Source organism: Chiloscyllium punctatum, chromosome 12, assembly GCF_047496795.1.
Source record: "Chiloscyllium punctatum isolate Juve2018m chromosome 12, sChiPun1.3, whole genome shotgun sequence".
NCBI lineage: Eukaryota > Metazoa > Chordata > Chondrichthyes > Orectolobiformes > Hemiscylliidae > Chiloscyllium > Chiloscyllium punctatum.
In genome coordinates, this window is record NC_092750.1 from 110,200,393 (window position 1) to 110,215,820 (window position 15,428).

The 15,428-nt window shown below is 43.5% G+C and overlaps 1 long non-coding RNA gene across 1 annotated transcript in view; it reads right to left on the reverse strand.

Annotated features, from left to right (window-relative positions):
- Positions 1 to 413: 413 nt before the first annotated feature.
- LOC140483509 (uncharacterized) overlaps positions 414 to 15,428 on the reverse strand; it is a 113,018-nt gene continuing 98,003 nt past the window's right edge. Inside the window, exon 3 of the long non-coding RNA XR_011962001.1 lies at positions 414 to 1,919. This is a non-coding gene — a long non-coding RNA (uncharacterized lncRNA). The remainder of the gene's footprint in view (positions 1,920 to 15,428) is intronic.

Sequence of the window (15,428 nt, forward strand, 5' to 3'; positions counted from 1 at the left end):
AAATTATGCTTGCATTTCTCATTACTTGCAGTAACTGCAGGCAGGTTTTCTGTGATATGTAAGCAGACACCCAGATCCCTCTGCACTTAAGCACTTTGAACTTTCTCTCCATTTCGATAATAATTTGTCTTTCTATTATCCTGGCAAACATGAATAGCCCCATATTTATTCCCATTAATTTTCCTTGCTAAATTTTGGCCCATTCACGCAACCTATCCATATAGTTTTAAAATCTCTTGCATCGTCATTCCAAAGTAATTTCCCACCAATGTGAGAGTCATCTGAAAATGTGGCATTGTATTTTCTATCCCATCAACCGAGTACAGTAATACCATCGATCGCAAATGGTTGAGGCATGAGTACTGAAATCAATGGTACCCCACAAATTGCATTTGCCAAAATAAAATGACACATTTATTCCATCTGACTGCATTTTGTTGGTTAACCAATCTTCCATCCAAGCGAATAAATTACTCCTAAACCCATGTTGTCTGATCTTACCACTTAGTCTTTGGAGAAGCGACACATCCAATGCCTTCAGGAAGACCAGAGATGTTCCATCTCCCACGATCCACCTTTTTTGTGACATCTTCAAATAACTCAAGCAAACAATTCAAACTTGATTGTCCTTTGTAAAACCATGTTGACTCTGACGGATTGTGGTTTAATTTTGCAAATGTCCTGAACAATGGACTCTAACAATTAGCCTTAAATTACAATGGTTTATTGTTACACTTTAGTCCCTAATGTATACCATTATTATAAGTTCATCCCTTTCAAAAACCTACACGTTTTCTTTGAATTCCTATTTAATGGGCACAAGGCTTTAAGAGATCTGCTCCAATTGCTGTGTAAGGGCCATGTGTGGCTGAATGGACTCACCATCCTGCTGGTGTACAAACTCGATGGGCTGACGTCTTTCTGGTGTTCCCATGTTGTCGTCTCCAAGGCCAGAATGACCTCCTCCTGTTGATCCTTTAGAGGATTGGGAGATTCTGGAATCTTACTGTTGCTCTCTAACATTTTGATGGGCTGATGGGTCTTCTCATACTTCTCCATCGAAATATTGAACGGTCTCCTCATGTATCCGGGAGATGGTTCCGAGGGGTTGATTGGTCTTCTCTTGTTCCCATACAACAGACACGTGTCGAAATTACTTCTTCCTTTCTCATTAAAGAAGTCTCAGATTGTTTTTATCCTTATCTAATTCCCTTGCAATAGGCTCGGTGGGTCTGAATGGCCTCCTGTTATCCCAGTGTAACAATCTCCAGTCATTGTGTGACCTCTTCCAGTTCCTATGTTACAGACTTGAGGAGGCTGAATGGACTGATCCTGTTGCTGTTTAACAGGATACTGGTGCAGCATGGCCTACTGTTACAGGGTTGAATGGCTGATTGGTCTCCTTCTGTAAATGTATATCAGGCTCCAGGGGCTGAATAGCCTCATCCTGTTTTGGTATAACAGGGTCGAAGGCTTGAATATCCTTCTGTTGTTCCTGCATAACACACTGGAGAACGGAATGGTTCCTCCACTATCTGTGTAATTCGCTTCACTCGTTGACTACATCTGTCACCTATGTTGAAATAAGGTCATCCTTATTTTTTGCAAACTCCAATGGCTAAAGGATCAACCTGATCATCCTTTCGTTATAAGCTAGCACCTTCATTGCAGGAATCAGTTGAGGGAACCATCTCTGAGCTGCTTCCAATGTAACAACATCATTTCTTCATTGAAGAGATTAAATCTGTTCACACTACTCCAGATGTGATCTCACTAAGACCCTGTACAGCAGCAGCAACATTTTACCAGCCTGTTGTAAAGTTCCGACCCAGGTTAGAGCAGTCCCAGCTGTCTGGGGGAAGACAGAGCATTGTTGAAAGATCATTGTCCTTCTCTACTCCATCAGCATCACGGGAGATCTGGAGAAATTAAAGTTAGAGAAGATCATAAATGATGTGGCGAGATGATCTCTACTATTAATCTCTCCAGAGCCCACATCGCTCAGATTCCACAGAATCTAGTAAGATGGAGCAAACATTGATGGGAGTTATATATCAAAGTGAAAGCTGCAATACAAATGCTGGACATATGATAAAACAGGAAATGAGATATACACATTTGTGGGTACTGCAGTAATAATATACTGCTTACATTATATCTAAACTGTGTTAACCCAACTGAATGCTAATGCTGGGAAAATGGATTTCATGACCGCGTGTGAGATGGTTTACATGAACATTATGTTGAGCACTGAGCTCGAGATCAGGTTATTTAGGAATTGGTGTTGAGTGATCAGAAGAGCTAATTGAAAATTTTGCTGGAAAGGACATTTTGGGAACAGTGACCACAATGTATTGGTTTTCTTTTATGCTGTTTGAGTACACGATAGTTTTTGTTGCATTTGAAGTAACCATTTGAAATCTGAATCATGCAGACCATGAAGGTGTGAGGAGAAAGTGGGGACTACAGATGCTGAAGATCAGAGCCGAAGGGTGTGGTGCTGGAAAAGCACAGTCAGGCAGCATACTAAGAGCAGATAAATCGATGTTTCAGGCATAAGCCTTTCATCAGGAATGAAGCTTATTGGCCTAGGGGGCTGAGAGATAAATGACAAGAGGGTGCGGCAGGAGGGAGGTAGCTGGGATTACGATAGGTAGATGAAGGTGGGGTTGAAAGTGAAAGGTAATGAAGGGAGACAGAATGCCTCATCTACTGCATCCATTAAAGACAATGTGGTCTTCTCTTCATTGGCGAGGCAGGAGGTCAACTTGTAGATCATTTCAGGGAACATCTCTAGGACAACCACATTGAACAACTCCATCGCCTAGTGGCTGAGCACTTTAACTCCCCTTCCCACTCTGCCAAGGACATGAGAGTCCTGGGCCTGCTCCATCGCCTAACCGGAGCCACCAGAAGCCTGGAGTAAGAAAGCCTCCTCTTCTGCCTTGGGACCCTCCAACCACAGGGGATCATAGTTGATTTCCCCATTTCCCCTAATCCCACCTTATCCTACTCCAACCTTCCAAGTCAGCACCGCGCTTTTGAATGTTCCTATGTGTCCACCTTCCTTCCTATCAATCTGGTGCACCCTCCTCTCGGACTATCACTTTCAACCCCACCTTCATCGACATATTCGATGCAGCTTAGGAAAATGCCAAGTGTTGCAGTAAGCCAGTGGATTCAGAGAAATGTAGGACCCAGCAAAGGATGACCAAAATCAGAAAGAGAAAAAGCATGCAAACGGAAGAAAAACATAAAGACTGCTAAAAAGCGTCTATCAATGTATGAAAAAAATAAAAACAAGGTCAAATGTGGAACAGTTGGTGTGCACACAGGATAATTTATTGCAGATTACAGAGAAATCGCAGGGAAAAGAAACAGTTCCTTTGTGTCTATCTCCATGGAAGAATGTCCAGAAATTCTCCCAGAAATACCAAGTGACCATGGGACTTGTGTAAGTAAAGTCTAAGATCATTGTTATCAGTGTTGGGGTCATCTTTGAAAAGAAAGCTGGATTGAGTATTTATAAATCTGACAGACTAGATGTACTTCATACAAGAATTTCAGAGGAAGCAGCAATAGACATGTTGATTGCATCGCGGATTTTCCCTTTATTTTCCGACACATTCCCGAAAGGCATTTATCCAATCTGGATAAGGTAAAGGTTATAAATATTATCCAACAATTTAAGGAGAGATGAATTTGGAGAATGGTAAACTACAGACCAGATAACCTGTCATCCGCAGTCAGGTATCTCCTGGACTCGATTACAAAGAACATGCTACGAGATATTTAGAAGGTAAAAACATAACTGGGGAGTGTGAGAATGTACCGATGAATGGAAAACCAGCAGTGGCAAACATTGTTTTGGAATGGTTTGAAGATGATTCTTGTGGACATAGGCAATGAACAACAAATGGATAATGTATAGTTGGATATTCATGAGCTTTTTAAAAGAACTCACACACTGAGCTCATAAGAAAAGTTAAACCGAGAGGTATTAGGAAGAACATATGCAAATGGGAAAGAAAAATTAGGTTTACATTCATGTGAATGTAATTGGAAGGTAGAGGATGTCGTGCACCAGTTGCATCGAGTGTTAATGAGACTAAACTTAGACTATTGTGTATCGCTCGGATTCCCAATCTAAGAAAGAATATACTGACTACAGAGGAACTTAAAAAAGCTATTCTCCACATTAACCCCTACGTTGGCAAGGTTGTCTGACGGGGTAACTCAGCCTGTAATCTCAAGTTTCGAAACATGAGAGGTGATTGTCGTGAATATTAGAAACATCGAAAGGACTGAATAACAGAGGGATCTGAGGAAGCAGAAGTAGGTGAGATCTGGGGGAATCCCATGATATTCTACACGGACAAGTAGAACAGAATAATCAGTAAACAGTCAGTGTACATTAGAAACCAAAGGGGCAATCTGCGTGTCAAGCTGCAGAACAATGATGGATTGTAACAGGAGACCTTCACATCTATTTTACTTGGGAGAAGGAGGATGCAGGTACAGAATTCAAGAAGATGGACTGGACAACTCTTGAACAGATTGATGTAAAATACGAGTAGGGATTTGAGGCTTTGTTCTGTACAAATTTGGACCAATATCCATGTCTGAAAGAGTTGTATCACAGGCGGCTGTTGGGGTCAAGGGAGGAATGACACTGACTGAATATTTTAATTAGAATCTGATCATAGGGGAGGTGCCAGAGAACTGGAGGACTGCGAATACGATTACACTTCACAGTAAGGGTGGGAGAGATAGACCAGGGAACTATAGACGAGTGAGTATTAGATCACTGTTAAGGAAACTACAGGATAAAATAGGGAAGGAGAAAATCGAACTCCAATCAGAGTCACAAGGTTTGATCAGAGATAATCATCGTGACTTTATCAGAAGGAAGTCGCATCTAATGGATTTGATTGAATTAGTTTGAGGAGGTCGATTGTTTAGTTTTGTAGGAAGGTCTCTGACAAATTTCCAGCCGGGATACTGAGAAATAATGTAAAATCTCACAATATGAAGGATACCTTGACAGGTTACAAGGAGAAATGTCTTAATGGCAGCAGGCAGAGGGTGGTGGGAGAAGGCTGTTTGTGTGACTGGAGACCAGTGTCCCCGGTGTACCACAGGGATCAGTGCTGTGTCCCTTATTGTTTGTGTTATTCATAAAAAAAGATGTGAATGTGGAGGGGGCTAGGTGGAGAGTGGGGGAGGTGTGATAAGTAACTGTATGTTTGACATTAAGATTGACCGGATGGTTCGCAGTGAGGAGGAAGGCCTTAAGTTACAGGAAGATGCAGATGATTGGTCAGATGGGCAAATCAATGGCAGATGGTATGTAACCCTGATAAATATGAGCTGATGCACATTGGGAGAAGGAACCAGACAGGGGAGGACTCAATGAATGGCAGCACACTGGGAACTTCAGGGTGTGCTTCTCCACACATCCCTGAATGTGACTGGACAGGTTAATGGACTAGGTAAGAATTGGACCTTGGGTGTAGCATTTCCTAATCAGGAGTAGATTATAAGAGCAATACAGGGCTTTGGAGTACTGTATGTAGCTCTGGGAGCCACGTTCCAGGAAAGATGTGATTGTACTGGAGAGGGTGCAGAGCTGATTCACCAGGATGTTCCCTGGGATGGAGCATATCAGCTATGGAGATAGGCTGGATAAGCTCAGGTTGTTTTCTTTGGAGCAGAGAAAGCTGAGGGGTCAGGGATTCAGAAGGATAAGATTATGAGGGGCATGGACAGGGTGGAAAGACAGCAGCTGTTCCTTTTAGTCAGAGGGTCAAGAACAAATGAGCACACATTTAAAGTGAAAAGTTTGAGGTTCAGAGAGGATTTAAATATTTTTTTCACCTTGAGGATGTGGGGTTCTGGGATTACTTCCTGAGAAGGGGGATTATCACGGGTAACCTCACAATCATTAAAAAGTATTTGGACGAGCACGTGGAAGTGTCATAACATTCCAGGCTATGGGCCTGGTGTAGGAAAGTGGGACTAATATAGATTGTGCTGTATTTCTGTTGGCACAGAGTCTGTGCTCCTGTGAGTGGATGGTGTGTAAGGTCAATTATTGAGCAGTCTAAGGCAGGAATTGATGGCTTTCTGAAGAGTATATTCACAAGGGTTAAAAGAGTGAACAGTAATAGCTGGTTAAATTATGTCAATGTGAGAAATATGAGAAAACAAGTACAGTTTCCCGACAGTTTGAAACCAGAGAATAGAGATTGGGAAACAGGGAAATGGCAGAACTATGAAGCCACTACTTCAGTTCTGTCTTCACAGAACTTTCAAACAATACAAGGAAAACCGAGTCGGGTGTGGGAAAATGATAGAGTACATTGAACATAGAACATAGTAAGGAAATGGTTTAGGGGAAATTATTGGGGCTGAAAGTATTGGTCATAGGCAACACTAACATAGATTTATGAAATGGGAATGATGTTGGAGAAACAGACTGGGAGACAAATGAAAGAGAAGCAATGGATGTAAAACATGTGGATTTTTGGTAAAGCTCCAAGCCCAATTTGCGAAATCAAATCTGAGTGGATTGGGGGCTAATATATGGCTATGTTTCCAGAATGGGACAGCTGGCAGGAAACGGTGAATAGAAATAAACAGACTCTTCAAGCAACAGCCTGACATTGTCTGTAAGAATGATTCTGTGAGTATGACTATATCGCAGACACCCCATTACCTTCCCCAGATATCTCCTGTCTCATCAGGACGGACACAGCAGAAGTGGTGGCACAGTGGGATACAGTTGGAAGGGAATTGCTCTTGGAGTCCTCAACAGTGACTCCGTATCCCATGAAGTCTCATGGCATTAGTTTGCACATGGGAAAGGAAACCTCCTGCTGATTACCATGTACCAGCCTCTCTGAACTGATGAATCAGTACTCCTCCATGCTGACCAACACTTGGAGGAAGCACTGAGGGTAGCACGGACGCAAGATCTACTCTGGGTGGGGGATTTCAATGTTCGCCACCAAGAGTATCTCAGCGACAACATTACTGATCGAGCTGGCCAGGCACCAAAGGATAGAACTGCTCGACTGGTTCTGCAGCAGGTGGGAAAGGGACCAACAAGAGGAAAATACATACTTGAACACAGCCTTACTAATCTGCCAGTTACAGAAGTATCTGTCCATGACATTATCAGTAAGAGAGACCACCACATAGTCATTGTGGAGACAAAATCACACCTGCACATTGAGAATAACCTCCACCATTTTGGGTGGTACTATCACGTTGCTAAACAGGGCAGACTTTGAACAGATCTAGCAGCTCAAATCTGCATGTCCATAAGGTGTCATGAGTCATCAATAGCAGCCAAGTTGTACTCCCGCATAACCTCATGGCCTCCCGCATATCCCCCTCACAACAATTGCCATCAATCTAGAGGATCAACATTGGTTCAGTGGAGTTTGCAGGATGGCAGGAGCAGCACCAGGCATACCTGATAATGGGGTGTCAGCCTGGTGAAGCCACCAATCAGGACTACTTGTGCGCTAAACAGCATAAGCAGTAAGTAATAGACACAAATAAGTGATCCCACAAGCAAAGGAACAGATCTAAGCTCTGCAGTTGTTCCACATCTAGCCGAGAAACGTTGGGGACAATGAAACAATTCACTGGAGGAAGAGATTCCACAAATAACCCCTTCCTCCATGATGGAAGAGCCCAGCCCTTCAGTGTATAAGATAAGGCTGATGCATTCGCAACAACCTTCAGTCAGAAATGCGGAGTGGATGATCCATTTCAGCCCCCTCCAGTGGTCCTCAGCAATTCAGTTACCAGTCATCAGCCAATTCGATTGAGTCCACTCGATATCCAGAAACGAGTGCAGATACTGGATACTCCAAAAGGTGCATAATCTGACACCATTATGTCAATACTACTGACAACTTGTGCTCCATAACTTGCCACTCCCCTAGCCAAACTATTTCAATACAGTTACAACAATGGCTTTTCCTGATTACGTGGAAAATTACCCCAAGTAATCATTGCTCCTGTATGTAAAACGCAGAACAAATCCAATCCGGCCAATTGCCATCCCATCAGTCTCCTCTCGATCATCAGTAAAGTGGTGGAAGGTCTCAGTGTTTTTAAGCAGCATCTGCTCAGCAATACCCTGGTCACTGATGCCCAGTTTGGGCTCCACCAGGGCCCCTCAGCTCCTGACCTCATTACCGTGGTTCAAACATGGACAAAAGAGCTGAATTCCAGAGGTGGGGTGAGAGTTACAGCCCTTTAAGTCAAGGCTTCATTCGACCCTGTGTGGTATCAAGGGGCTTTAGCAACACTGGAACCAATGGGTATCAGAGGCCAAATCCCTGCTGGTTAGAATCATACCTGACACGTAGGAAGGTGGTCATGGTTGATGAAGGTCTGTCAACTCAGCTCCAAATCTGTAGGAATCCCTCGGGCAGTGACCGAAAACTTCTTCAGGGCTGCTTCATCAATGACCTTCCCTCCATTTTAAGGTCAGCAGTGGGGATGTTCGCCAATGATTGTACAATGTTCTACAACATTTGTGGCTCCTCAGATACTGAAGCAGTCCATGTTCAAACGCGACAAGATCTGGAGAGTATCCAGGCTGACAAGTGTCAAGTAATATTCAGGCCACACGAATGCCAGACCGTGACCATCACCAGTAAAGTACAATCTAACCTGCACCTTGACATTCAATGGTGTTACTATCACTGAATCCCCCAGTGTCAAATTCCTGGTGGGTAATCATTGCTCAGAAACTCACTGGTCTCGCCACATGAACACAGGAACTATAACAGCAGATTAGAAGCTAAGAATACTGCGGCGAGTAACTCACATCCTGACGTCCAAACGTCTGTCCATCATCTACAATGCATAAATCAGAAGTGTAATAGGAGACTCCCAATTTGCCTGGAAGAGTGCAGCCCCAACAACACTCAAGAAGCTTGATACCATCCAGGACAAAGCAGCCAGTTTGACTGTCCCTTCACCCACAATGCTCCACCATCAACGCTCAGCAGCAGCAGCAGCAGTGTTTTACTATCTACATGCTGCAATGAAACGGTTCACCAAAGATCCTCAGAGACCATCTTCCCAACTCACGACCACATCTATCTAGAAGGACAAAGGCTGCAGATGTATGGGAATACCATCATCGTCAGGTTCTCTCCAAGCCATTCACCATCCTGACTTGGAAATATATCACCGCTCCTTCACAGTCACTGGATCAGAATCCTGGGATTCCCTCCCTAATGGCATTGGAGGTCAACCACAGCAGGTGGACTGCAGCGTACAACAAGGCAGCTCACCACCACCTTCGCAAGGGCAATTAGGGTCAAGCAATAAATGCTGGCCCAGCCAGTGACACCCAGATTCATGAAATAAATGAATAGAAATTAACAGAGGGCTGTTGTTGAGGTGTCGCAGGAATCAGTGCTTGGGGCCCAGCTGTCCACAATGCCCTTTAAACATTGTGGTGACTGGGCCAGTATTCCATGGGGTTTAGGAAAATGAGTGGAGATCTCAGTGAACTATACAAAACTCTGACAGGGTTAGTCAGATTGGAAGCAGGGATGATAATTCCCCTGGCTGGGACTTCTAAAACAAGGGACCTCAGTATTAGGTACAGGCAGTCACTCTGCATTGAGATGATAATAAATGTCTGCTCTCACTGACTCGGGAACCTGGGGAATTCTCTCGCACCTGGAAACCGAGACACTGATTATAAATAAGGATTTAGAGACAGTAAAGGGATGGTGGGAGAGCAGGAGTACGGTGGGGAAATGAAGGGCCAACCATCATGAGATTGAATTGGTTAGCAAACTCGATGGACCAAACGTAATACTGCACCGCCTATTTTATAGCTTCCCAAGGTTACTCACATTAATGGATATGTATATCGTGTGGGGTAAGTGCATTGAGGAGATTTTTTCTATGAACTAGAATGAGGAGGCTAAATGTGTTTTCCAATCCCGATGTTTCTGTGCAGTCTGTGGGAAAGCTCTGTAAATGCTGTCACAAGCTCTCAGGTGTTAGGAAGGAGGTTTCTGCAGGGTCGACAGGACTGTGTTCCCATTCCCTTTTCTGACATTGATGCTGAGGCCGGGTGTTCTGTCCGGTTTCATCCTTTCAGACCTCGAAGTAGTTTGCTTCGAACAGATCTGTTGGTCAAGTCTGGTAGCTTTAATGAGTTAGCATGAGGTAAAGTTCACGTGATTCTGACCCTGACATCTTCGCCCACACTCGTCACTGAGCCATAGATGGTGTTGATGCCAATGACAGACTGAGGTGTTACCCTGGCAAAAAGTTACAGGTTGTGGTTGAATGCAGATCTGCTTCTCCTGCTTCTGTGGTCTACAGCACTACGTGAATACGCAGTTTCGAGCTGCAATATCTGCAATGCACTTTTGCTGTCTGTTCCCCAATTCTCACTAAGACCCATTCACCCATGAGCCCTGCACTCAGTGACCGAACCTGGTTTCTGATGTGGAAATACTTCCATTTTCAAACTCTCATCCTGCTGAGGATCTGTCTTCCCGGGTCTTGCTTCCAATCTGACAGATTCCGCAAAAGCATTTAACTGTTCTTAATTCAAATGTTTAATTCACCTAAATCTTTTTCCTTGAGAAATACCATCTTCTGTGTTTAAATTGAATGTTTTTCCTCTGTTTCTCTCCCTGACCATGATTAAGACCTCTGTAGTGTCAGTGATACCAGCCTTATGTAGTTTCAGAGCCAATGAATTCTCTGGATTCGCAATCATCTTCACCACATTGTATGTTTTCTCTTTTGGTTTGATGCCTTATCACTCATGGCTGCCTTGTCCTCCCATGAGTATGTTTCAAGTTCTTGGGGTTGCATTTCTGGTATTATCTTGAGGGACTGAATGGTCTCCTCTGTTTCTGTGCACCAGGTTATAGGAGTAAGTGGCCTCCAACTGTTCCTGTCTAGCAGGTTTGAGGGGCTGAATGGCACACAGGAACATGGGACTGAGGAGCAGGAGTGGGTCATTAGATACTTTGAGCCTTCTCCAACAGGCAGTAAGATTGTGGCTGATCAGGTTGGGGTCTCAGCCTCACTTTCCTGTCTATATCCCATTATCCGTGACTCACTTCTCTGTCAAATATTTAAATAACACAGCTTTCAATCAATGTGACACAGAGGCATGATATACTTCCAGAGAAGAGAAGTACGACTTGAAAGGACCTTACAGAATGTTTCATCATCCCTCTTATAGGATCAGAGAGTCATGCAGAATGAAAGCAGACCCTTTAGTCCAATCTGTTCACTCCGATCAGATATCAGTCCCATTTGCCAGCATTTGGTAAATATCCCTACTTTTTTAAATGTGCGATTGTAACCGCCTTCAGCACTTCCTCTGACAGCACTTTCTGTACACACACCACTCTCTGTGTGAATCATTTACCTATAGATCCCTTCTAAATCAATCCCCCTCGCCTTCAAACTATGCCCTCTTGTTCTGGACTCCCCTACCCTGGAGAGCAGAACGTGACTGTTCAGAATATCCATGCCCCTGATGGTTTTATAAACCTCTATAATGTCACCCTTCAGCCTCTGACACTCCAGGGGGAAACACCTCAACCTAATCAACCTCTCCCTAAAGCTCAAACCTCCAGTCCTGGGACATCCGTGTAAGTCATTTCTGCAGAAAACCAAGTTGTACGCAGTATTCTTAAAGTGGCCTCACCAACGTCCTGTACAGATACAACATACCACCACAACTCCGATACTCAATACTCTGATTGATTAAGGCAAATGTGCCAAATGTGTTCTGCACCACACTCTCTACCGCGTTTCCACTTTCAAGGAACAATGCACCTGCAGCCCTATGCCCCTTTGTTTCACAACACTCCCCAGGACCTTACCATGAAGAATATAATGTCTGCCCTGATTTGCCTTCCCAAAATGCAAAGCTTCACTTTTCTCTAAATAAAACTTCATCTGTTACTACTTGCATCTTTGTCCCATCTAATTGCGGTCTTGTTGTACTCTGAGATAATCTACTACATCACCATTCTGATGTCATCTGTATACTTACTAACTATTGTCCCTATATTCACATCTAAATCCTTTACATAAATGATAAAATACAGTGAACTCAGTCCTGATTCTTACAGCACACTGCTGGTCACAAGCCGCCAGTCTGAAAAATTTCCCTCTTCCTTCAAGCCATTTGTGACTAGATCCTTCTGTATCTTATGTCACTGAAATTTACTAATCTGTCTACCAATCAGAATGAAATACTAGCTATGAAGACAGGCTGAGTAGGTTAGGTTTATTTTCACTAGATAAAAGGAGATTGAAGGGGGACCTGATTAAGATTTGCAAAATCATGAAGGGTATAGCCAGGGTGAATAGAGACAGCCTTTTTCCCAGGTTGAAGGATTCAATAACGAGAGGTCGTGCTTTCAAAGTGAGAAGAGGAAAGTTTAAGGGGGATACACGCGGTAAGTACTTCATGCAGAGGGTGGTGGGCATTTGGAACACATTGCGAGCAGAGGTGGTAGAGGCAGGCACGGTCGATTCATTTAAGATGCGTCTGGACAGATGCATGAGTAGGTGGGGAGTACAGGGATACAGATGGTTAGGAATGGAACGACTGATTTAGACAGTACATTTGGATCGGCTCAGGCTTGGAGGGTGAAGGGCCTGTTCCTGGGCTGTAAATTTTCTTTGGTCTTTGTTCTTTAAAAGAACACCTTGCTGAAGTCCATTTAGACAATGTCTACCAAATTGCCTTCATCAATCTTCTTTGTCATCTCTTCAAAAAACTCAACCAAATTAATGAGACATGATTTCCCATGCAGAAAACTACGTTGTCTACCCCGATCAGCCCTTGGCTTCCCAAATGTATGTAAATGGTATTCCTCAGAATCCCTCCAACAACTTACCCACCACTGACATCAGGCTCACTGGTCTATCGATCCCCGGCTTTTTGGGGTCACTGTTTCCTTTTCTAGTCCCACTCCTCCACTGCTCACAACAAATGTTAAATGTGACCAGGTTGGTGATATGGCCGATGATATCGGTCTCAGACTGAGTCAGGGTTAGTTTTAGGAACAAGTTAGGCTAGTTTCTTTAATCTGCTAAAACAACACGTTTATGATCCAGAGCAATGTTACTCAAACTATGATGGAAAGATGAATGGCAAACTGTTTGGGTATTGAAATAATATAATCAATATTTCCCTTTCTAAAAACACACACACACACACACACACAGACACACACACAGACACACACACAGACACACACACACACTGACACACTGACACACACACACTGACACACACACACACTGACACACACACACATATACACACACACAGACACACACACACAGACACACACACACACTGACACACACACGCACCGACACACACACACACATATACACACACAGACACACACACACACACACAATCTCTGCAATTTTAACTTGAAAGAACTTTGTCCAAATATTATTGGAACTCATGACAAAGGAAAAATTGTGAGATTGTCCAAAACATTATTCTGCTTCTGAAGATATTGTACTCACACAAGCTGCTAGCAATGGGATTTCATCCTGGGAGAGTTTGGATTTGACTGAATTCCCTTTGCTTTATGCAGTGAGTAGATTCCAGTGAATTCTGGTTCGGGATCATCCAAAGGGTAGCACGGTGGTTAGCACTGCTGCCTTACAACACCAGGGACTTGGGGTCGATTCCAGCCTTGGGTGACTGTCTGTGTGGAGTTTGCACATTCTCCCCTTATCGATGTGAGCTTCTAATGGGTGATCCAGTTTCCTCCCACAAACTGTGTAGGTTCGGTGGATTGGTCTTGCTAAATTGTCCGTAGTGTTCAGGGATTTCTAGGTTATGTGCAATAGTCAGGGGTAAATATATGGAAATGGGTTGGGAAGGTTGGTATGGACTTGTTGGGTCGAAGGGCCTGTTTCAACACTGTAGGGATTCCATAAAAATAAGAACGGCAACGATGACTGTAGAGTTTTTTTTTAGCTCGAACACATTGCTGTGATGAGGAACAATGAAGGAGAGAGAGTGCAATAAGCCACTCCTTCTTAGGCAGGTTACATTTTCTCCCTGTCTGAGTTGAATCACACAGTAATGTCATCCTCTCCCAAACTGGATCATGTGAGGTCTCCTTGTACATTGTCCAAACTATGTCTCCATCACATTCCCTGTTCCATGTAGGTGCATCTTTGCTGCTGTCATACACAGAGCCATACCCTGAGCAGAAAATGGTCTCGGTCAATTTGATATATGTTTACATGTCCCTACATCATTAAAAAATAAAAAGTTAAATTTATTCAGTATACCTGCGTTAAACTGAATGCAATTTTAAAAGAAATACAGAAATTGCTGGAAAAGCTCACCAGGTCTGTCAGTACCCAGATGCTGTAGTTGTACCAGCCACCACCACTTCCTCTGGCAGCTCATTCCATCCGCAAACCACCAATATTTGTGAAATGGTGCCCTTTAGGCCTCCTCAAAACCTTTCCCCTCTCACTTTCCACCAAAGCCCTCTAGTTTTGGATGTCCCTAACCTGCTGGAAAACCCCTAACGACTCACCCTATCCATGGCCATTTTGATTTTATAAACCTTTGCTGCAAAATGTGACTCCAATCAACACGAATGGCTGTACTTTCAGTCATCCTGGGCCTAAATTCTGAAATGCAATACTGACACCTCTTCCTTCTCTATCAAGTCACAATTCTAAATCCATTTTAATCAGTTTGTTCAGATGTATCATGAGTAACTTCTGTGGGATTTACACCGAGACCTTTGTGCCCGGAGGCAGGGACACGAGCATCACTCAACAATACCCATAAAGCTGGAACAGTATTCTCCTGTGTGTTTGTTCATCAGACTGTCCTGACATGCTGGGACATACCTCTGCAACAGGCAGGACTTGAGTCCAGGCCTTCTAGCCCAGAGCTAGGAACACTACCACACAAGTTCAGGAATTGAAATCAAATCCAGAGCTCTGGCTCAGAGACAGGGACACTACTCACCACACTACCATACCCAGATTTTGGGTCATATTTTAGTGCCCACTTTTAGCTCAGTGTGGATTTATTATAATCAGGTTGCCATTACTGAACTACACAAAACACTTTGTATTGTTAAACAAATGCAAGATATTTGTCTCAACTGTAGGATATTGAGGGTACGTGCTGCGCTATCGAAATTAACTATGAGCATCTTTAATTGCTATTATCTGTAGTCTGCAATATTAAGGAAAGAAATCCTGCAGACACACTCTGCCCAATGAAGGGTCTCAAATAGATATTTATTACTGATCACCAGAGACGAAGGGAGAGCTTAATTTCTGGCCCCAAAACACCGATCACTCTTCCCAACTCTCACGTGTGACTCCCCTTTTCCTAAAAC